Here is a 24,418-nt window from a genome sequence, read left to right on the forward strand (position 1 = left end):
GGCAGCATTGCATACCTTGTTGTAAAACAAAAACAAAAAAGCCCCACAAAAACAGAACAAAGCCATCAAAAGAATTCACATTTTTAATTTTCACATGCTCTGTCAGACAACTTGCAAGAATCTATGTGTTTTGATATTCAAGTAAAAGCAACAATAGCTTTACAAAAAACACCATTTAAACAAGAAAAGATGTACTGGCAGCATTATGCAGACACTTCACAGATCCTTTTAAAGGACTTGCTGCATTACTTAGTCCTTGCTGATATGAAAGTGTGAGAAATGGGGCCAGTAACACCAGGTACCAGCAGGAAGGAAAAAAGAGGAAGCACCGCAACTCCTTTCTTCTTAAATCCATAACACAGCTATTCAGAAACACTTTCGTGGATGTCTTTTAGTGATTTTTTTTTTTCTCAGATCATTTGTTCGTGCCTGTTGGAATTAGCCTGTTCTCTGAGATGAAAATCATCTACTCTACAGTCATAGCTGCAATTGGGATCTTCAGCTGGCAAACTAACCAGAGATTTCTGAAACTGGTTTCAAATGCTTTTAAAGCAATATTGTATTCTTGATTGTTTTACAGTGACTATAAAAGAAGTTCCAGAGACATCAAGTGAGGAACATGCAATAAAAACAGCATGCTCACTGAAAAGTGTATTTAAGAATTCTTCTGTTTTAGCAGGATGGAAATGAAAACTCTCTTCTAGACATGTAATCAAGGAAGGAAAACTGAGAATGAATGTGATAAATACCATGATAATCAAGAAGAGAGAGGAAATGGAGAGGATAATGAAAACTGACAGAGCGGAGAGATCTAGGAAACTTTCAAAGTATCTGGTTACTGTGTCAATTGCCAGCTTCAGAATGACTAGGTAATGCAAGGGAGCATGCTTATGGTGAAGCAACCATCAAACAAGTGCTGCTGTATCCCATGTCCAGGGTACAGACACGCACCTTGCACACAATGGGCTGGCAATCCCGTAGCGCCATGTTCCCTCCCTGACACACTCCCCCACACTGTGTCTGTGTATAAATAGTGCATGTCGCTGCTATTTGTCCCACCGGGAAGGACTTCTGCTCACTCTAAGAAGACTCTTTTCAGTCTCAGCGGTACATCTCAAATCCTTCTTCCTTACAGGCATGATGCGTCAGTTGGTTCTTCTCAACAAGAAGTCTCCAGTCACGCAGAGTCGCTTCTATCATTGATGTGGATCTTCACTTTGCTATTTCTTGGTTTTCCTTCTGCCTGCAGATCATTTCTGCCTTCTGCTTTTTTCAGTATTGAATTTTCTTCCTGGGTTCTGATTCCAAGATGCCTCTGTTGTGTGTCTTCCTCTGTTTTGTGGAACTGAAAGCTCTTTTTTTTAATCCCTTACCAGCCTATCTTTGATTTTTTTCTGGTTCTCATTGGGATTCTGTAAAGCACAAAGCTTTGTTCCTCAAAACTTCTTCACTGTACAGACCATTCCTCCTCACTGCTCTCTTAGGCTTATGTTACACATTATAACGAGTGCCCAGCTGCTGCTGAAAGGCTCTATCACTCATTTGCAACCGCACAGTCTTGTTCCCTCTCTTGTGCAACCTCTGTCACTCATCTGACTCCACTGCTAGCTGTTTCAGGAATTAATCAGAAAACTACCCTTTTTTAAAGCCTCCTGATTAGTTAGTGCTCACTGGCTAACCCCAGGGTCACACGTATACAAGATGGGGCACAAAGAAAGCAGTAGGACTCAGCTGAGGGTGAGAAATGGAAGGGACCAACCCTTTTAAAGATACCTAGGGGTTAGACTTCCTGGCAGTAACATGAAGTTTCTATTTTAGGGAGGAGTTAGATGAAACTACAGAGATGATTTAAGAGTGTGGTGTTACCAAAGGGATGATCCCGTTCCTCCCAGACAGATGTTTTCAACTCTGCCTTTGTGCTCACTCCTGACACTTTTATGACCTTAGGGTAAATCTATTCAGTTCACTAACCTGGCAGAAAACTGACAAGGAAAAAAATATAATTAGTTCTGTGTCAGGTCAGTAAACCGAGTCACTCGCTGAGGAATCCTAAGCCGCAGAGCCGTGCAGGAGTCCAGGCAGGAGTGGCTGGCTCCTCCGTAGAAGTGGGGAGAGCACCCTGCTCCTGTTGGCAGCAGCAAGCTCTTAGGTCGACTCACACGCCCCAGCTAACTGCACTTCCTTACTCACTTCCAGGGGGTTTGCTCTGCAGACACGCCTATCGGCAGGCGCCTGAGAATCCTCTGTTGTCCCTGTGACATTTCTCCTCTCTTTTCTGTCACCCAACCGCATCCCCATCTGGGATTCTCTTTGTTTGCATCTGTGAAGGGTTGGATCGTTTCTCTTTACGGGTTATTCAGGGTCAAACCCTCAATCCATTTACACTCGCTGGAGGTTAACACACAGCCCAGGCTTCCGGAATCCTGTCACCAGCACGACTGCAGCTTTTTTGTCTTCCCAGCTGTAACGTTGGACACAATCCTGTACTTCCCTTGCCGGTAAACAGAACCAACCAAACCCTCCTCAACAAACAGTTCTGTGAGTTTCAGAAATAAGACGTAATTTCCTCTAGTTTTGGTTTTTTGGGGTTGTTTGTTAATGATTAGATTTATTAAGAACCCAGATTGAAGCTTTTCTCTGTAGGTGGGACATTAACAACAAACCTTTTCTTTGGAGATTTTCTGGTGTCCAATACATCTTGCACTCATACTGCAACTTTCCAGGAGGGCACAGGCAAGGCTCCTCTCCTTCGTTCCTCTAGCAAACTCGAAGAAACACGTATTTTGAATGTCAAAACTTTCACCACGACCCTCTCTCCTACTCCCGTGTCGGTCGTTCTGTCCACCAGCGTCCCTGCAGCCCGGCTGGGTTCTTGGCCAGGGTTTTGTTCAAGCCTTTTTGCCCAGCCCAGGCAGGCAGCGCTCTCGCATCCACCGTGACAAGCCCAGGACCAGGTCGCCGCGGTAGTCAGCCGGCCCTGCCAGCCCAGGTCACTCACAAGCGAGACGGCCAAGGTGGCCGTAAGAAATCTCAAGACTTGTCAAAACCGCAGCCCCCTTCGCTGGCACACGCCGGGCAGCCGAGCGGCTCTGCGCCGCGCCAGCCCCCCGCCCCGAGAGCGGGAAGCCGCGGTGGGCCGGGGGAGGCCGGGCCGGGCGGACCGGCCCCTGCCTCCCGCCGAGGCCCTCCCCGCACCGCGGCGGGTGCCTCTGCTCCTCCCCAGTCGGCGCCGGTCGCTTCCCCTGGCCGCTCCCGCCCCAGCTACACCGTCCCCGAGCCGCGGAGCCGCCCGCTCACGTCCTGGGGGAGGCGGCCGTGCCGGGGCGGCGGGAGCCCCGGAGCGGCGCCAGCCCGGCCCCCCGCGCCCCGGCTGCTCTGCGGAGCGGGCCCCGCGCAGCCACAGCGCCGAGGGCCGGGGAACGTTTGGCCGTGGGCGGCCCGGCCGAAGCAGCAGCGGTGAGTTACTTCTAAGGCGGGCGGTCCGCCACCTCCCGGGAGCGGGGCGAGCGGTGGGGGGCAGAGCTGCCCGCGTCCGCCTTCGGGCTGCTCCGCGCAGCGACGAACGCCTCTCGCTGCGGAGACATCCCCCCGCCTCGCCCCGGCGCAGGGCAGCTCGTCCTGCCGGCCCGGGCCGCGGCAGGGGGCCGGTTGCCGGGCGACGGGCGGCCCCTCCTCCGCGGCAGGGCCGGGCCATGAGGTAATGGCCGCCGGGGGGCCGGCGGCGAGCACCGAGGCGGCGGCATCCCCCTTCCTGCCGCAGCCCCCTCGGTGTCCGCGCCGCCCCGCCTCCCGAGGAGGCCGCGCGGCGCGGGGGAAGGCGAGCGGAGGAGCGCCGCGGCCAGAAGCCGCCCCACGTGCGCTGCCCCCGGCGGGAGGGGTTTGCAGCGGGCACCGCTTGCGGGCGGGGAGCCGAAGCGGCGGCGGCCCGCGCGCGGCGACCGGGGAGGAGGGCACATGAGGCGCTGGCGGGAGGCGGGAGAAGCGGCGGCGGCAGCCAGGCGGCCGCAGCAGCAGCAGCAGCTCCCGCGCTCTGCCCGCCGCGGCCTCCCGGCGGCGCGGGCCGCGGGCGAGCCGTGAGGGGAGAAGCAGCCCGGAGGTGGCCGCCGCCGGCAGCGAGGCTCCCCCGGCCCGCGGGGGCGCCGCCGCCCGCGCCCCTGCGCCTGGGGGGCCCGGAGCGGGGTGAGTGCGCGGCGGGGCGGGAGGGCAGAGGTGCCGCCGCCGCTTGGCGCGTAACGGTTCGGCGGGGGGGGGTGGTGGTGGTGTTATAGCGCGGCGGGGCTGCCGGTGTCCCCGCTCGCCGCGTCTCCTCAGGTGAGCGGGAGGGGGGGGGAGAGTCTGGGCTCCGCGCCGTGGCGGCCGCGGCCTGCTGCCCCTGCCGGGGAGCCGGAGGGGTGGCTGAGCGCCGTGCGGCGGCGGCTCCTCCTTCGGGGCCCCCGCAGCCCTGTGGCCACCGGGCGACCTTGGGAGCAGGCGGGCGGAGCGCCGCGTCTTTGGTGCCTGTGCTCTTTTGTCCCTTCCACCCCTTTAAAGGAAAGAGGCTCTTGGGTTCGTTGTTTGCCGAAGGTCAAGAATCGCTTGCAAAATTTGGCCTGTGAATTATTTACAGGTAGGCTGCTGCCGCCGTCAGTTAGAAGGACCCCCGCTTATAGAGGTACCTTTGGTAGCCGGTGGGGAGGAACATACAAATACGAACTTGGTTTCTTTAGCGTCAGGGATTCTGGATACCTCTATTTAAAAAGACCAAAATATTCCATTATGGTTTTTATCAAGTTCGAGATTTTAGTGTCTGCGTTGGTTTGCTGCTGACGATTTTGAACTTTATGTTTAGATGAGTTTATTTTCAGGTAAGATTAGGGAAGAGTGGGGAATGTCCAAAACATGGAACATCTGTAAAGGGTGGGAGCCCGGGCTTGTTCTCCCGTGCTCAGACTTTGAGAGAAGTATCCCACGTGGATGCTTTCCTCTGTCTTGTAATCTGTAACCTTATTTGAACCTTTCAGTCCACTGAGATTAAATCGTGGGTGTAATGGTTTTTGCAATCAGGAAAGCAACAGCAAAAAACCAAGCTAAACCAAAAACCAAAACAAACAACAGTTAGAGTGACCAGTTTGCCATATGTGCATGTTTCACTGCTGTGTGTTACACAGTTTCATGTGCTGTAAGTAATGCTCTGGCTTCGGACCGTACTGGAACTGAACTGTGTTTAAATGTGGTTGTACCTAGCAGGGCTCTTCCGGAGTTTCTGTAAGAAGCCTGGAGGAAGGAGCGTTGTCCCCCAGCCCAGGAACCATATTCACAAAGCTGTGCCTTCTCTGAGGCACTGTAGTCTGGTTTAATTGAGCCAGAACAACCTGTGATGACAACAGATAAGAAAATAAGCCATGATTATACGTATTACTTCTCTGTTTTTCAATGGGCATCGTTATAAGGGAGGAAAAACAGAACGGTAAACATCCTCATGGAAGGCAAGAGTTTTAAACTTTTTCTGTGAGCTAGTGAGTTGAGGCGAAGACCAGACAGCTGTATGTGTGGATAGAATTTAAATTTCTGTTGAAGTAAAACAAAAGTTTCTGTCAGTTGCATGAATGAACTCCTGCTTGCCAGTGGATTTAACTGCATGGTGGATGACAGTGGTGGAAATAAGTAGAGTTTCTCTGGATGTAGTACAAAAAAACCCTTAACAAAAATCTTGTAGTTCATAACTGAGCTTGGTGCCTGTTCTGGAGCACTGAGTAGCACACCAGTATGCTGAGGAAGCATTAATGTGATTAGGCACATACATTTCTATATGTAGTGTTCCATGTTTGATATGCGTGTGTGTAACATCTCACTGAAATATGAAGTTGCTTCTGCAGCCTCTGAGCATCTGACTAGTTTAATCCAGAGTCCTGACTAATGAAGCAGTACCAGCACGAGATCTGCAAGTTTTGCCCTTTATACTAACGGATGTTAACTTGGCACTCCGTCAGTTTGTGGAATGCAGGTGAGAGTTGGTGGGAGTAAGTGAACCTGGATGTACCAGAGAGCAAGATGAGATTGAAAAGATTTGCCTGGAACTGTTTGGAGCTCCTGTTGCGCCTCCCTGCTGCAGCTCACACCTGAGCTCCTTGCTGCTTCACACGTTCTGTCTTCTGTAACAGATTACCAGCTGCTTTTGTAGAAGTAATTTGATCCTAACCTTTCCATGTCCTCTGAGGATTTTCTTTTGAGTTTAGAAATATTCTGGCCAATCTACTTTGGGATAGAAGAATGAGATTAGTGTCGTAGAAATCAGTGCAGGTTAAATGTTTTTGTTTGAAATATGCACTTGGTCAATACTATTGTTTCTTAGTCTTGTCACCGTATAATGCTGAAAAGGAGAAATGCTGAAACTTCCCACTGTATCTGCTATGATGGGTGATAAGCTGAATACAAGATACTTTTTTTTTTTCTAATAACTCAGCAGAATGAATTCTCAGAATGAGTGCTATTGAGGCAGCATCTGCAATATCGAAAGGCAAGAAGTTTAAAAACAAACCTTTCACCATTTCTAAAAGCTGTACGTGTTTTTTTTCTTAACAATTTCCAATGTTACTTAAAATTCCTTGGGGAGGGGAGATAAGGGGGAAGGCAGTGCATGAGTTACGTTTGTTTGAAATCTATTTCTTTCCGAAGTCTTTAAAATAATTTTCTTCGATTCCCAGATTTGGTGTGCTTTAGTGCTCCCTCTGCTAGGATCAGAAGTAGCATTTGTGGGACATCATTTGTTTTGTGTTGTCTGGGTGTTGTACATTGTGCGTGGTACTCAAGTCAAGGTTGGTGGAGTGTTTCTTGTTAGTTTGCAGAAAGTGGTGTGTTCTTTGTTTCAAGTTTTGAAGTAATGACTATTCTGTTTCCAAAAGGAGGTGCCGCTTCTAATAAGTCTCCAATATTAGGCCAGTTACTTCATCAGTGCAACTTTTTGAATAACCTCATTTTAACTCTCACAAAACTGTCACTTCATTCCATGCGCTGCTTATTTCACAGTACTTGTATATTAATGCAAGAACAGACAGACCAGTATGATATGAGAAGTCCTGATAACTACAATATGGAGTGAGGAGCTGTGTTTTAGCCTGTTGGTCAGAGAGCTATTGTTGATAGGTAGACTGTTATAACGGGTTCTGTTTTCCTTTTGTGAACTATTCATTTTCTCCACATGTACATGGCAGTTTTGCCTCCATAGGAAGCTTAGTGATGCCACCAAGACCAAGATTAAAGAATAAATACATTTAAATTACATGTGAACTGACCAAAGGCATACTGGCATTTTCATGTATGGTGGTCAAATTGTTTCTTGTTTCTGCTGTCAAATGAGATTGTCACTCGTGTGTTGCATAAGGGCTATTAAAAGGAATAGATTCCAGTAGCAACTGCGCACCAAGTGGCTTTCAGAGTAATCATAAAAACATAGTAAGTAGGAGAAATGCTTTCTAGTCACTAAATGACAGCTATTACATGTCAGCTGTAGGCAGCTCACTTAACATACGAAGCTTTGTAATGCTGGAACTGTCAAACTGGTTTGTGATCCACAATGCCTGTGCTCTGAAGGTATGTTTCTGAGTCACATTTCTATCATTAAAACTCCATGAGCAATGCCATTGCCTCCTTGGAATGCTGCACTTGTGTGGAGGGCTTGGTTTTGTGGATTCAGTTGTGGGATCACTGCTACTGGGAAAGATAAAAATCTTGAGAATTAACTTCCTGTGTAGGTTTTCCAAGATACCAGTTGGTGTCTGATTCAGAGCCTTCCTGCTTACTCTGTAGTTTGACTGAGATAGTTCTGTGAGTTTACAGTCTTATTTTACTTGGTAGTGAATAATGTGGTGTCTCCTAAATACATTTCAGGAGTTCACCGCTAATATTCTTGGTCTAAAACTGTCCTTTATTTGAACTTTGATTCATCAATAATTCTCTTTTTATTGGAACCTATTGATTACAGTGCAAAAAGTCATCCTCCTTATGGTTGCCCAGTTAAGAGGCTTATTGATAGCACAAGTAGATTAGCTCAGAGATAATTCTTAAATTCAATTATGTTGGCAGATTTGCTTTAGTTAAATCTGTTAGTGACTGTACTGGAGTCAATCCTTTGCCTTATCTTATGTCTTCTCTGGACAGGACTGTTTCACCTTGCAGTCCATTAGATGCTGTAAACCCAAATGATGCTGCTACTCTTTAACTGTTGTATTTCCTTGTGTGCGCGGTTTTTTTGGTTGTGGGTGGGTTGTTGTTTTTTTTTTTAAGTATTCAAATGGATTAACATATATTAGAGCCCAGTTGTTTTTGCTTGCGTTTATAGCAGAAGTTTGGAACACTGTAGCTGTCAGTAATAGAAAGAAGGAAGGAAATGTGAGAAGAGCTTGGTTTAAAAGCTCTTGCAAAGTTTCATTATTGGCTTTTGCAATAAGACCATGTTGCTGCCCAGCAAAGCAAATTTTCTCCTGGCTGTGGATTCACTTTTCTGTACACTTCCATATTGTGGTGCTGGAAATCTATTCCGTGACTTAGCCGAGAACTGGTTTTAAGGTTAATTTTCAATCACTGTTCATCCTCTGGGCAGATGAGCAGCTGTTAACAGTGAGGCAAAGGAAGCAGTAGGAGTCAGTGGCTGAGGCTTTGGTGTCAGGAGGGAAAGTCTTCAGTGAGCATAAGCTGATTTAGAAACTGCCGCGCTCTAAGCTCTGATATAACCAATGCCAGTTGTGTGTTGGTAGGTGAGATGCTAATGCTGAGGCTTACAATAACCTGCTACATATCTGTGTTATCACGGAATATTCTTGACTCCCAGCACCTGTACGAACAGAAGAGAGAAATACTGAGTAGTTGATGTTCTTAGGCTATACACAGACATTATCCTTTATGATACAGAATGAGAATATACTTAAGAATAAATTTGAATACTTTAATTTTGCTAACTTCTGATTCACTCTGCATTTCTGGTGTTCTTTCCTGAGCAAGATGACCACAAATTATAGTCTCTATGGTGAATAATGCAGTCCTCAAAACTTAATGGGTAAACCAGTATGATTTTAGATAAAGTAATAGGAACTAACCTTAGAAAAAAACTGAACTTGTCTTCCTTCTGCCTTCTTCACTTACTTGTTCTTAGCAGACTTCTTTGGAAAGGCTTTCCTTTTTTAAAACTCATACAAAATCAGCAGAAGTTTTTTTCCTTAGGTTTTATAACATCAGCAGGTAGATGTTTTTCTTCATAGACCATAAGACCAGAAGGAAAAACTGGGTGATCTAGTTTGATTATTGAAACTATGAGCTTATGGCTCCATCCTGAAGTGTTGGTCTGAGCTAAGACTTCTATATCTGTTTGTAATTACTGGGGAAAAAATAGACAGGTATTTTTCATTAAATGTTGCTTTCTTAGTGAAGAAGCCATCTGAAAATTGCTCATGGTTTGTGTTTGTTTTATTTAAAATTTCTTTTATAGGATGTGTTCTGAAGGGTTTGGAAAGTAGAAGTGAGAGGTTTTAAGACAGTCACTTTTTTCCCCCCCTACTGCTTTTAATTTGTGAATCTCTGGTACTTTGCAGGAGGTCTGCAAATACCTTTAAGTCTTAACATGTAGGAAAGCATATAAAAGTTATTTCCTTGGTTTCTTTTTGCAGACCCTTTAAGGAAATCAGTGAACACCAGGATGAAAATGACTGGTGTAGAGAGAAAGTGCAAAGAAGAGAAATACAAAGTGATTAAGAGTTTGTATTTCTGGGATTTTGCGGGCAATGTGTTATAAAAGAACAAGATCGACTTCATGGTCCTACGTGAAGATAGGAGCTTTGTGGAAAGTGTGCCACTTTGTGTTTGGTGGATCGCAGCATGGTTGAGGTTGGAACGGATTTCTGGAGGTCATCTGCTCCAACCCCCCTGCTCAAGCAGGGCGACCTACTGCTGATTGTCCAGGTCCATGTCCAGACAGCTCCTGTATATCTCCAAGGATGGAGACTCCACCACCTCCCTGGGCAACCTGCGTCAGTGCTCAGTCACCCTCATGGTGAAAAAGTGTTTCCTGATGTTCAGGGGGAACCTCCTGTGTTTCAGTTGGTGGCCATCGCCTCTGGTCCTGTCACTGGGCACCACTGGAAAGCGCCTGGCTCTGTCTTCTTTGCACCCTCCCTTCAGGTATTTATATATATTGATATGATACCCCCTGAGCCTTCTCTTCTCCTGGCTGAACAGTCCCAGCTCTCATCCTCTCCTCACAGGAGGGATGCTCTGGTCTCCTTTCTTTTTGTTATTGTCCTTTCACTGTACTCTCTCCAGTATGTCCATGTCTCTCTTACAGTGGACAGCCGAGAACTGGACACAGGTGTGGCCTCACTATGCTGAGTAGAGGGACAGGATCGCCTCTCTCATCTAGTTTCCCACCTGTCTTACAGCTGCTAAAGGAAAAACATAAGCATGTCACCACCCCGCTTTGCTATGTAATAGTTACAGTGCTTCAAACAAAACATGGAAAAAACTGCTTATCATTAGTTTTCAAAGAAGTTTAAAATAATGCTGAGTTAACTTGTCCCATCTTTTAATAGAAACCAAAGGTTAGGAAAATGTTCATACAGTGGAAACATTTATAGCCTAGAGGAGAAGAATGAAAACTGTGGATACATTGAAATAGTTATGTGCACTTCTGAGGAGATTAGTTGATTACTGTAAATTGGAGCCAGTCAGTGCACTTCTGTATTGTATGTTCACATAAATTCTCCTTTTTAAAGGCAGGTGCTGGTAATGTCATATTGGACTTTAATTTCATGCAAGTCAGGACTGCGTGAATTATGGTCATAATTTGGTGTCCTAGAGAATACTGAAGTGCAGTTTTGTTTGAAGAGAGGGGTATTTTAAAAAAAAAATTACATCAATGTCTGCTGCTTGTGGGAAATACAGACTTTTACATTTACTGTCCTCTTTAAAGTATGCAGAAGTGGAGCTTGTATTACTAACAGCATTGCCTGTCCCAGGAAGCCTAGTTTCATCATCAGATGCTGCACATTTGCATGCTTCACCAGGGGACACCGTCCACTCCACCACAGTAAGCAGAAACCCTGTAGTTCAGATCCATGCAAACCTATTGCCCCAGTGGTACCTGTAAAATGAGCAGAACTGGAAGACATTGGAGCAATGTCAAGGTCCGTAGACTGTCCTTTTAACCTGTCTTGAATGGAATTTCTTTCTCTGCAGCTGTGACTGATCCTACTAGCTGTATTTCTGAGGATTTATACGCTGTTGATGTAAAGTGATGAGGAGGAAATCAATCTTTCTGGTAGTACGGTTTCGTATTACAGATCTCCTGTAGTCACAAGTTGCACTGCTTTCAGAAAGGAGTGGTAGACTTCTGCTTTGTGTGGTAATACTACAGTAATGATCACTTCCAGGAATTTATGGAGGGGGTGGAGATCAGTGTCTACCAAAACCGTTACCTTCTTAGAGGCTTTGGTCCTGTAAGGAGTTCTGCAAACCTGCACGTGTGAAGGTCATAGCAAGATCAGTCCTTTATGGCTGTATTTCCTGAGGGTTATGTAATCTTGTCAGGTGGTAGATAAGCATGTTATGGTTTGACCCAGTGACTCGTGCCTGACTCAGGAGCCACAAATTTCCAATATAAAGCAGTATGAACTGAAAGTGCTTTTTCTCATTGTCTGAAATGTTTGTAACCTTTGACTACTTTTTATTTGTTCCCTAGAATTTTACTCCATAATGGCTTTCTCAAAAATCTTATTTTGCAAGACATCCAAAGCTGCTAGAATGAAAAGACTGAGAAAGGTTAGGTACCACGCTTATCTGGCAGAATACAATCTTGTCCCAAAGTCCAAAGTGGTCTCTACTGTCATGCTGTCATTTTTCTGTGGAGAACATAGAGTTGTCCATGACGTTCACGTGTATTGCTTTTATCTACTAAATGAGATTTCATTTAGGAACTGCAGTACCTCAGGGGAATGCAACTCTTAAATACTTTGCCCTTTTACATTGCAAAAGCTACAAAACGTTCAACATAAACCTCTAATGAACAGAGTTTGTTCAAGCATTCATGAGTCACAGTCTTCTCTTACATTACAAAGGATGAAGAGGGTCAGCAAGATCAAAACATTTGACTGATGTAACTCGGGAATTGGTGCCGTTACTAGAATTAAATCCAGTTCTTGTGAATCTCTGTTATAAGCCTGTCAGTCTCTTAGGATCTCTTAGGATCCCAGGCATGCTCTGTGGTATTAGCTGTTTAGGACCTGACAAGGTAGAGTGTCTGACACAGGCAGACTCCTCAGTAAACACGAGTGCTACACTTGCACTTTTTTATTTACAGTACTGAGGTTGATAGTATACATTACTAATTCTCTCCAGGTGGGCCAGAAGACTCCTTTCTCTGAAGAGTATATGACTTGCTCAATTTGAGTGCATTTTACAGAAGTTTTAAATACATGTCTGTCAGAGGTTGTTCAGGATAAGATGGTGCTACTGTTACAATAGTGATTTTAGTGAAATTTCTGTGTTCTTTTTGCCTTCAGTAAAACTGATGGACTATTAAGCTAACCGTGGGGTATTGTTTTGAAACAGATCAGTGTTCAAAATGGGAGTCTGACATGGGAACACAACATGTTCAAGACAGCACCATCTCACTTTGCTCACTGGTGACTGTTCTAGGTAAGTCAGTCTCAGAGCTTCTTGAGCCTGACTTACTAACCTTCCCCCTCCAAGAGTAAACACTGCACCCATTTTGTACTATTTATAAATTTTCAGAGGATACCTGCTGTATGTTGACATAAAGGAAGAAAAATGTAAAGTTTTGTTATTAATGTCTCCCTGTACTGTTATACTGCATAGGAGGAAAGAGAGGAGGGAAATAAGATTTTTTACTTGAAATGTTTGGATAGGAATCTTTTTTGTTTTGTTGATGGGGGTATTGCTGTCTCTTTTTAAAAAAAAATAATTAGGTAACTGCTTTTATGGAATGAGTAATGTATTAAAGCTAAGGGTGTTTGTATGTAAAGGCAAAGATCACAACGAAGTGTAGTTCAAAGTGAATAAACATAGAATTAGCATTTCACGGTAGATACCTAACTCTAATGAGCAGCTTCTGAGCCCTGATGGGGCAGGAAGATTGATGCCAGTGCACTTTGGGTATGGATGCTGAATATATCTCCTAAAAGCAGAGAGTGGATTTCTTAAATGCAGCATTTGTGATTTTATTATGATCTTCTTTAATTTGTTGAGGGACATTTTGTATCTTATTCCTATTCCCAAATTGTTGTTGATGATACCTGATGGCAGGAAATGTATCTTGCTCATAGGACCTTAAATGATATGCACAGGGAAGTTGTGGATGCACTATCATTGGAAACGCTCAGGGCTTTGAGCAACCTGATCTAGTGAAAGATGTCCCTGGCCATTGCAGGGCGTTGGACTAGTTGATCTTTAAAGGTACCCTCCAACCTAAACCATTCTATGATTCTATGAAATGTGGCTGTAAATGTGTTCTTTTGATCCTAAAGTAATATGAATGCACTATTTCGATCTATATGAATATATCCAGTAAGAATTAAGAAATGGAATCAATTTCATGTATTTACTAAAGTAAAACTGCTGATTCCTTAAAAAAATTTTCACGTGACTTGGACAGAAGTTTCAGTTCAGGTGGACAGAACTGCACTTCTAAATGGTTCTTACTGTTCAGCATCATTATTTTTTTCCTTTTAAAAAATCTTGGGATTAAGTCTGACTTTATTTCTTTCTGCCAACTGACTAAATGGATTATTTCTTGGATTTGTAAATGTAGCACAGCTGCTCTTCCAGCAGGTATGAATTCAACAAGAACAAAAATGTTTCTTGGCCCTTCAGCTGCCATTCAGTTTCTCAGTTTCAGTTTCATATGACTTGAATTAGTCTGGGTAAGTTGAAACTGAAACTTCATCTCTATATCTCCAGAAGAGGCCATTGCTGTTAAGCCTTAGGTTAATGCTTGTGTAGGTTCTGTATATTCTGTCTCTGCGTGTTCACCTAGTGGTTTCTCTCAGTCCTGTGGTGCCATAGGTAAACACACACAGCAGTTAATGGAAATACTGATTTGAGTCCCACCAGGGATTGCTGTTCTCATGGCAGTGAAGCTTGGAAGATAACATTGCAACATCAATATTTGAAAATCCTCAAAGCTGCAGATAAAAGTTGGGAGTCACTGCCTAAAAGCAGGTGACAATGAAAGCCAATAGAGTGCCTTGGTTTAGTGGTTTGACTCTTTAAAAAAAAAAAAAAAAAAGTGGTTACCTGACAAGCAACTGAAGCTGCAGAAGAGGGCAGTCTACCGTCCCCATCCTTACCCCTCCCTCATGCACTGCTGCTTGTACGGCCATGCCACGGCCCAGCTCAAAGAGTTGATCTAGATGAAAAATACTTCACACATCACCCTCTGTGTGTTCTCCCTGTCCTGCCTCCCCCCTTCCCTTGGCTTAGCCTTTCAACCAGGTTGCGTTCCTGATCCCATTGACATGGAGTGGTACAAGCGCCGGTGGCTCTGTGAGGACTCTGTGAGGAAAAAAAGGTGATGGGAATATAAGGCTTCACGCTAAGTGTGTGGTAGTGGGGCTGTGCTTTTAGGGCAGCCTACACTAATATCAGGTAGAGATGCTGGGAAGGCATGTGCCTGAAGGCAGTGCTTTTGCAGCCAGATTAGCCTGGTCTCAGAGTTTGCCATCTCTGGTGGGAATAGTCCTACCCTGGCACCAGCTATGTGTTGTACTGCTTTTGTTCACCGATCTTTCGCTCTGTTACCCAATGGGGAAATAAGTCAGGGAGGCAAATTGGAAAAACATGTTTTGAAAAATTGGTTTTATTTCTTGGATTTTTAGTTTTTTGCCAGTTTGTGTTTCTCAGGGAGTTAGATGAATGCTGGAGATGGCGCAATGGCAAGGCAGGAGTGTGCAGGCGGGGCCAATTAGTGTTCAGTTTGCTTTAGGTGAGTAACACCACACCTTGTATTTAACGTGTCTGCATTAAGTTATGTAGTGCTCTCTAAAAATGAGAGTTAATGTTATCAAACTTGTATCATTTGCTAGTTGTGTGGGAGTTTTTCTGGTTTGCTTATTTGGTTTTTTTTCCCTAATAAAAGCAGTAAACATAATTTTAGTAATCTTGGTTTGCAGAACTGCGTGGGGAAGATTGAATATCCTGTCCTATTTCTGTTATCTGAGATGGTAAATTAGCACCAATTACTTTGTCAAGAAGGCTGAGAGGAAATTCCTAAAAGCACCTGACAGCAAGCCTATTGTTTTGATCCTATGACCAGCAAGGATAACTTGAAGATAAATACATGATATAATATTGTAGCAGGAGAAATGAGTAAGAGGAAATAGGAGGGGCTGCAGAGTCAGGAAAATGGTCAGCTTATAACAGGACTTGTTACAGCAGATGTAATACCGTGTTCTCTTTGTCCTCAGACCTTTCTCTGGAAAAGATAAGATAAGCAAGCAGTATTGTGGGCAATAAAAGATTTTTTTTTTTTTTTTTTTTTTTTTTGATTTGGTGAACTCTTAGACTGAACAGCTATACTTCATTCTAACTCCAGAGATCAGGAAGGCGTGAAATTACAGGGCTTCGGCCTGTTCTGGCTCTGAGGTGAATCCTACAACAGGTAATTATTTTCTCTTCTGAACAGGAATTGGTGGTTCCTGATTGCCTTGATTTCTGACTGGAAACTGTTGTTTGTTTTGTGATAGAAAACTTACAATACAGTTGTGTGGCAACTTGGAATTGAGTATAGGTGAAACTAAGGAATAGACTTTGTGAGGGACTGTTTTGATCACTGCCTTGTTCAGTGGTATTGTCAGTTACCACTGGAGAAGTGAAAGGATTTTGAACTCCTGGGATCTCAGAATATTGAGGCACTGGATTTTCTTAAAGGGCACTAAAGACATTTGCAAGCATCTTTTATGAATTCTGACACTGGATAATCTTCTCTACGTTTTCTTCCTGCTTTTGTGGTTGTGTGGGGTTTTTTTTGTTGCCATACTGTTTCTCTGGCTTTGTTTTGTATGTCAGGTTTTACATTACTTCTCAGTTAAGAGCTCAAAGAGAAATTGGCAATCTCCTCTTTTTCTTTACAGGGAGTCAGTTAATGGTTTGTAAAGTTCTTGGTAGCAACTAGTTACACAGAGGCATTTAAAAGAGAAATTAACAAGCAAGGTTAAATGGAACTGATAAAATGCAAGTGAAGGTCTTATTTATGATTTAGCTCTTAAAAAATAACCACCAAAATTGAAATAATTCTTTCATAAATTTATTTTCTAAATATCTTTTCACAAAAGATACCAAGAAGTTGTTGTCTAGGAGGACCTACAGAGTATGCCAGATTTTTATAATAAACCCCGGAGATGGCTGTGGTGGCCAGTAGAATTTATGATACCTAACTGTATTCCATGTCTAACAAAAGCTCCTTAAAGTGCCTGTTAAAACTGATCTTAAAAAAAGGCATTTCTGAACAAGTAGACTCACTAACCTCTTGGAAAATAGATTTTAATAGGAATTGGAAACTGATATGTGCAGATGTAAATGCCTATCAATTATGAAAAGCAGAATATGGCCCTGTAACTCGGGAACAGTTCCTTGAGTAAAGTCCAGATCGTGAGGTGGTGGATTACTGATTTTAAAAGGGTTGGGTTGGTTGGTTGGTTGGGTTTTTTTGTCTTGACAGTTATCTTTGCTCTTCTGGTAAGTAATTACAGGAGCCAACAAAATGAGCTTCAACATAGTTTACGATTTACACTCTTGAACAGCAAAACCGGATTTGAGTCACAATGGTTAAACAGGTTGTTACTTGTTGCTTTTTGTGTGAAGATCACTCACCCTTAATGTGCCTGAAGTGAAAAAGGTGGAGAAGAAATAATGTAGTCATTGGGTGGGTGAGTGTGTTTTGGGGGAGGGGAGGGAGGGGGAGTAGAATTTGGAAGGATCCATTACATTACAAGACATGACGTTTGGTCCAAAATGGCTATTATTTTGTCTTGGGAGCCTGTATTGACCTCTGGGCTTCTCTGCTTTTTAATTTACAAAAAAAAAAAAAAGCCTAAATTAGTATTGTTGGATACAGTAGTGCACATGACTGAATATAGTTAGTATATACAGTCCCTCAGCTGTGGAGGTAGAAGAGTGTGAAATCCTTGACACCTCCAGTTTGTCTCTGAATTACAATCTCTTCGATCTTGCATGCTGCAATATATGGACCATGTCAAAATGTCAGCAGCTGCTTCCACAGTTGCAGTGCTGACAATCTGACCTTCAGGTTAAGAGATCTCCGCTGATGTGAGCTCTGCCCAGTGTATGTTTGTTTTACTCTGGATGGAGCTTTTGTAGTTTCATACTTCTAAATGACCACAAAACAAATGAAAGCATGAAACAATTGTCTTCTGCACTTGCAAATGACTCTTGTAGTACTTATGCACCAATGCTTCCATTTTTTCATTGTGCCCCGGGGTATAATACTTTGTGTGCAGCTTAAGTGAGAAGGCAGGAAAGGACCAAATGTATTTCTTGGCAACACTGACACTATTTTTGGACCAATTTCCATTTGCACCTAGAAGAGTGGGTTTGCAGATGGGGTAGTTTGGTTGGGAGATGGTGTAAACAGGAGGACGGAGTTAGTCTGTTAACCTCTCTCAGCTCAGTGCTGGTAAATGCAAGTTAGCACAGTGATGCTGTCTTGGGTATTTTGTCCACGTTTTGCCTCTTGTCTGCAAAGGATGCCCAACTCAAAAATCAGTACAGAGCTGCAGTAATAACAGTGTGCTGTCCACTTCTGTTAACTCTTGCTTAGATGTTTATTCAAGATGGGGATATCAACTGGCACAAGATGCAGACATAGTGAAATAGCTGATTATTCTGGGGTGTGTGCTTCTAGGGTTTGTTACCCTTTGAGCTAAGTTTAACCAAGTGACTTTCACTGGAGCCTATCACCTCTTTATATAAAAAGTGCTCAGCTGATGTGAATCAAATTGTAACTCTGAATATTAAGGCTGTGTAAGGTAGGGGACTGTCTTGTTAACCAAGCTTAATTGCGGTTTGGAGGGTCTCTAGGCTACTCTATAGCTGCATATGTCTGTGATCTGATAATTATTTATGAGCTTTGTGATTAGTTTATAATGTTAAAACAGCTCCCCCGTCCACCCCCAATCTTCGACAGACTGTGTTGCAGCAATAGTGTCAAGAGACATATTTCCAGAAAGATGGGAATCGGGCCAAGCGGGAATTATTATAGGTTGTGGTAACTGTGTCTATCAATGATTGTACTTTGCAGTTATACAGTGTTTGCATTGTGTCTGTCTCTGAGGTAATCATTTGTTTTACAGCTCAACCTGTAGCTTCTTGAGTAGCAAAATACAAGTTCTATCAGGACAAGTGCTCAATAAGGCACATGTTGAAATAGGAAGGGAAGACTGTTTTCTGGATAAATTGCAAATCACTGAGAGGAAGAACATAGCATGCAGATGGGCTAGAAAGCATGCAGGTTAAGATTCCTGGCCTTCTCCTGTTCACTAGTTTAATCTTGTAAGTAGATTAAGGCTGAGCACTTGTAAATTGTGTGCAGATAATGTTCTATTGAACAAAATAGTGCAACTGCAGTGTAGATGGCTAGGGTCTGTGTCTTTGAAGTGTGGAAGTACTAACCCACTTAGAAAGACTCCTTGTCTACCTGCTTTCTGTCACGTGGGACTTGGAGCTACAGCATGTAGTACCAGACAGAAAGGGAAAAGGAGTTTGGACCTCTAGCAAATGAGGAAACAAAATCTGGAGACAGCAGTAGTTACGTGCCCACTCCGAGCCATCCGTTGTGAGCTAATTTATGGAGGTGAACTTTGTTAGTTATGCTTGTTTCATGAACAGCAGTCTTTTCTGCTAAGTTGAAGGGCATCATGTGTCTTATTTGTATTTACTGTATCTGTTACACAAGCAACAGCACAGCAACAGAAGACTTCTTTAATGTGTCTGATGTCAAATTTATTTTTAAAAAGCCATGTAATTCATTATTGGTGCCAGCCCAGATCTTTGCCGCAGTCAACACTTGTGACACAGCTGTTGCTGCCATTGCATGGTTAGCTCTCCAGTTGCAATTTAAGGTGGGAATGAAGTGGGTTTGCCATATGTGCAGTCAGAAATCTACAGCATGGCCACATACATACAGCCTTCTGTATGTAGGCAGTTGCGTTGTACCATTTTTGGTATTAAGAATTTATGATCAAACGGATGTTTGAGGGTGCATCTTTTCTTTCTATAGATACTTTCCTACTGCAGGTTTTTGATTCTCCTTTGACCTTGTTCTTGCTGATGTTTAGATTTTGGTTGGAAAGGTGGGACAGTTTGCCTAGTTTCTTAAAATGTACTTTTTGCATAGTGAAGTCAGAACTAAGACCGTGTGTGTAGTTTAATGGCCTAATTGTGAGACTCGAGGTAAAAATGCTACCTAAAATGTATCTTGATCTCATAGCTCTGAGAGAAGTTACGGATCAGATCGAGGGCTAGCAGAGGAGTAAGGCATATAACTGATGCATGACTATGTTTGTCACAGCCAAATTGATCACTATAACTGGGCTGATCTCCTGTATTAGCCTTTCTCAGACTTCAGTGCTTTTATATAAAACTAAAAAGTAACTTGTTCTGTATTTTCTCTTCTTTTTCCCTTTGTTATTCAGTGATGTGGTGCAAATGAAGAAAGATTATGTGCTCTTCTTTTAAAGTGGGCCAACATTGTTGGACAACGTGGGAATTTACAAAGTGTTGCCTTTATCTGCTTTTGGGTTTTTGTACCCTCTCTCCCTCATGGGAAATGAAAACATTCTTTGATGAGGCTGTTAGTGTCACATATTGGTGTTTCATAGTAGACTGATTAAATGGGTTGTTCGTGGAATTTGGAGCTCAGTATTCAGTCTGTTGTTACTGTGGATACAGTAATTTGCTAAAGTAGCTACCCCTTCGTGCTTTGCCAGTGACTAAACTTGGCTGTGAAATGCTTGCATCTCCTGTCTGTGCTAGAGACAGTCAGTTATTGGGTCAGGTCTAGCCCTTCATGAGTGCATCTGTGCGCATTGTATTAAATAATAAACTGAACTCATACGTGTTGACTGCTGGAGGCTACCTACGTTTTTGTGTAGATGAAAGAGTAAAGAGTACGGAGGGTGGACTGAAATGTAATGAAAGTCTTGGGCACCTCCCCCCCCCCCCCCCCCCCCCCCCCCGCCTTGCTTTCTTTGTTCCCACCTTCACAGAATCCATGGTACTGTTTTGCTAGTCACATCCTTTGGGCATGGGAAATCGCAAACATTTCTCTAAAACGTCTGTGTAACAAAAAGCTGTTAATGCCCACTGCTGACTCTGTGTGAGCTAAAACATAGTTCCATTTCCTAAGTTCCTTGTTCTTCTGCCTTGTTTTTTCTTTTTTTTTCTCTTTGAAATAAAGGTTTTTTCCTTTATAAATCAGCTTTTGAACATGTTTAGAAGAAAGCAGGTAGAAACATTTATTTGTGCATAAACTAAATGGACAGGAATGGAAGATAGTCCGTGAGTTTACCTGGGGGGGGGAGAATCCCAACGCCTCTGTAGTACAGTTCAGTGCAGTTAAAGCATTTTATGTTTCTAACCCTGGATCACTGAGACCTGCAGTTATTTTTATGAGTAGCTTCATTTTATGGAATAGGGAGTGCTCAGCTAAACTGAAACGTAATGAAAGAAGCATGGGGAAATCCTATGGAAACAGTGACTGTTGAACTGCTTGAAATGTAAGCATTTCAACTTGCTCCCTTTGTTGGTTCTTTAGTGAAATGCAAATCAAGTGAGAATGAATGGATGTGTCCAACCTTTAAGTGTTTCTGTGCTTTTGCCTGGGTTGGGGGCCAGTGTCAGGAGTGGTCACATGAGCCTGTGCTGAGATCATTAGACTGGGGACACCAGCTGTGCTATTATTAGGGGTTTTAAAGTCTGTGGCAGATGTTCTTAGGCTCTCTTCCAGCCCCCGCATATGGTGCAGTGGAGTACATGGAATAACAAACTTCTGACAAATTGTTTTTCCATGCAACAAACATTTATTTTTTTTTCCTCCCATGCAACTGGACAAGATACTTTATGTTCATAAACTTGCATGTATCAAAAGCCAGTTTGAAATATTTTAAGCAGAAGAATGAAAAAAGTGTTTTGCTTGGAAAGTAGTACTTGGGGGGCCAGCCAGGACCCAAGTCCGTGGGTGCTCATGTTCTGCCATTCATGTATTTGTTTTCTATTTTCTTTGACACTGCTATTTAGACTGGGCCATTGTTGTATTACGTGTTGCGTATGTATATAATGTAAAGCTGTTCCTGTAAAGATTCTGAATGTATGTGATGAGACATGAGATGTAATACAGAGAAAAGAGGTATTAATAATGCGGTGATTAAAATCTATGAACAGAACTACTGCTTATGATGTTATGGTGATATAGTATATAGCACAGAGAAAAGCATGGTTTTTTCTTTCTTTTTGTTGTAATAAGAAAAAAGTATGTGTGTCTTGTCTTGAATGTGTAGTTTGTGTCCCCTCTGGAAGTCAGTTAACCAGCTTAAATATCCTCAAAATACAAATCACAAGCTGCTTAGTATTCTGTGGACTTCTATTATGATCTGTGTTGTACAAAATGCAAAAGGGAGGTATCTACCAGGAAGATGCAAGACTCACTAAATGGCAAACCAAAGGTACATAAGGAGCTGAAGAATGTGAACTATTTATAATAGGTAACAAATATGTCTCTGTATTTCTTGTGTTACGGGTTTTTTAACCATATAAGCATGTTGTTGCTAGGCAGAACAACGAATGTTTAAACAATTCCCTGTGCATCATCTTTTCCTTTCTCTCATTAAAGTGTGTGGTGTTTTTTGAGCTAAACCAGCTGAGATGCTGCACAAGTTGCCCTGTGTTAAGCACAAAGGGAAGAAAATGCAACACAAGTTTTTATTTTTGTATGTCCATCTCTTAGCTTCCTGACTCTAATCAGACAGCACTCTCATACAGAGCTTTTTAGTATGATTAAAGAGAACAGTACCCAAAATAAATGATTTAACATGCAGTTCTTGTTGGGGGGCTCATGCTTTTACCATGCATTTTGTCAGTGCATGTTCCCTTCTGGACGTTACAGGTAGAGACCATACAATTAATCAGAAAATCTGAATACTCATTCTTTGCATAGTTTTATCTGACACTGAAAAAAAACGTTGGTGATGTAAAGGTGTTGGTTTTTTTCAGGTCAGCAAACTGGGATTTTAATCAAGTGCTAGGATTCACTTGTAGGTGCATATTTCTGGCAAGAGATACGTCTCTACATCTAGTCTGAATGTGATTCCCTCTTTTGATCTCCCCACCCCCAAACTGTTAACCTTTCTACTTTCTAGTAATGGTGGTGGTTTAAACCATTGGAGACCCAGACAGTTCTTCAGGCTGTTCTCACAACATGGTGTAAAAGAACGAAGTGCCTCCATTTACTGCAGTGCAGAGAGCCGTGGGATGTGACCCCAGAAGTCTTTGGTGGTTCATGTGGGTGGGTGCTGTTTTACAGCTTATATCTAGTCATTTGAGAGTCCTGCTGTATGACTGCACCCAAAGCAAGCTGGTCTGCACTGAAGCCTGGGTGTTGGTTACTCAGCTTGAAAGCAATGAGGAATCAATTGCTATTTGAACAAGATTGACAGTCCACAGAGTCACATAGCTCCTAATGAAAAGAACAGTGTCTCCTGTGTTACTGAGATTACAGTGCAGGACCCAGAGAAGATTTAAGAGGATTAGTCATGGTGTGATGCATTAAGCCTGACTGCTTAATCAGAAGGATTTTTTCCTGAAAATTATTTTGTTGGCAAAACTGAGAAAATTGAGATCATGATGAGTTCCAGGGGCTTGTCTGAAGGCTTGGAGCAAGCAAAGTTCTAATGTGCTAACATATGACTGGTTAGAACATGTTTTTCCCAGGTAAGAGATAAACTGTTGTGTCTGCATGATGAGAGGAGACTGTGGTAAATGTGCTTGTGGTATATGCTTGCCTTCATAGGTGGCAGTCCTTCTTTGACTAGAATCCAGTATTTATATAGCTTCTTACAATATCAACAACTTTCTAACTGGAAAATAATTGTATGGATTAGAGTGGTTGAGTCCTGCACTGAGAGTATTAAGCCCCAGTCAGCTCCCCTCCCTGCCAGATTCTGAACTTTAGCAACCTGTCCAATTCTCTGTGCTTGATGTGGGAGGGAGGAGAAGATTTGTTATAAACATGTTTCAGAAATGCATTTTCCCTTTTTGAGGATGGCTAGAGGAAGCAGTTGTGTTCGTTAAACTTACCTTCCAGGATTCTCTGCAACTCCAGTGATGCCATCCGTGATGCTGGTTCACATACCTCTTTCGGCAGAAAACACTTCTATGCAATTGGTTCAAGCTAAACAGTTGCCAGTTACGTTTTAATTTGTCTGTGACTATAGAATGCTTTAGACGTACAGATTCTCACGTGGGTGTGTATCTTTGTGATGGATCAGCCCTTGACAGATGAAAATCTCATCCTCTCACTGAACATATGTTCTAAATCTCTTCTGTGAGAAAGTACAGGAGCCTACAAGCCACTTTCACTCCCTCTTCAGCCTTAATCAATATATTCTAAATAGTGTGGGAACTGCCGTGTTAGGTGTATGTGTGTATTTGTTTTATGAAGGTTCATTTTGCTGATTAACAGGTTGATAGATTAGGGCACACTCCTGCTCCTTGGGAGCAGATATTGAGGATGGGCTGTGATATTTATTTTTATTTTTTAATTTTTTTAAAATTTTAAATAACCCCCCCATCTCCCAAGCTTGACGCTTATTTTTGTTGCTGTCTTAACAGTACTGAGCATGTTATTGCTTCAAGTCATCAGTAAAAAGAGAAACTTACTCGTGTTCTAAATAAGTGAAGCTCAGAAGAAGCAGATCTCTCTCTCTCTCTCCCTCCTCCTAACTTAAAATTAGATCTACTGGCCCAACAGGAAGAGGCTTACTTTTCTTGCTCATTTTCCAACTGTCAGGCAGAGCATGTAGTCATGCTGAACAAAGCAGCAGCATTCCTGGATCCTTTTAATGATGTATTCAGAACTCCAGTGTCTCCTGATTTAATGAGTACAGTGAATGTATTCACAACTAACAAGGGTGTGCTCATTAAACAGCAGTAAGTTAACTGTCCTATTCTCTTCTAGCAATCCAGTTCATAATTAAACGGTGCCATATCTGAATACAACACTGGGCTGTCAGATGGAGAGGTTAGATGTTCTGTGGGTATGCATGGTTAGATAGGATTGCTTAAGTAATTTAGCTTAGCTTGCTTCACTGATAGGGCTACTTGGTGGGGACTTTGTGTTTATGAGTCCCAACCAACCAAAAAAGTT

At 43.1% G+C, this 24,418-nt stretch overlaps 1 protein-coding gene across 7 annotated transcripts in view; it reads left to right on the forward strand.

The window, feature by feature from the left end:
- The first annotated feature begins 2,799 nt into the window (after positions 1-2,799).
- Positions 2,800-24,418, forward strand: part of TRAK1 (trafficking kinesin protein 1) — a 138,770-nt gene continuing 117,151 nt past the window's right edge. For 2 of the 7 annotated variants that reach the window (XM_074840846.1, XM_074840903.1), the window contains exon 1: positions 3,793-4,179. The gene's annotated coding sequence lies outside the window, so the exon portion shown is untranslated. Of the gene's footprint in view, positions 3,457-3,792; positions 4,180-24,418 lie in introns of those variants that run through there. The other 5 variants (XM_074840873.1, XM_074840912.1, XM_074840856.1 and 2 more) reach the window with 4 other exon arrangements.

Source organism: Strix aluco, chromosome 1, assembly GCF_031877795.1.
Source record: "Strix aluco isolate bStrAlu1 chromosome 1, bStrAlu1.hap1, whole genome shotgun sequence".
NCBI lineage: Eukaryota > Metazoa > Chordata > Aves > Strigiformes > Strigidae > Strix > Strix aluco.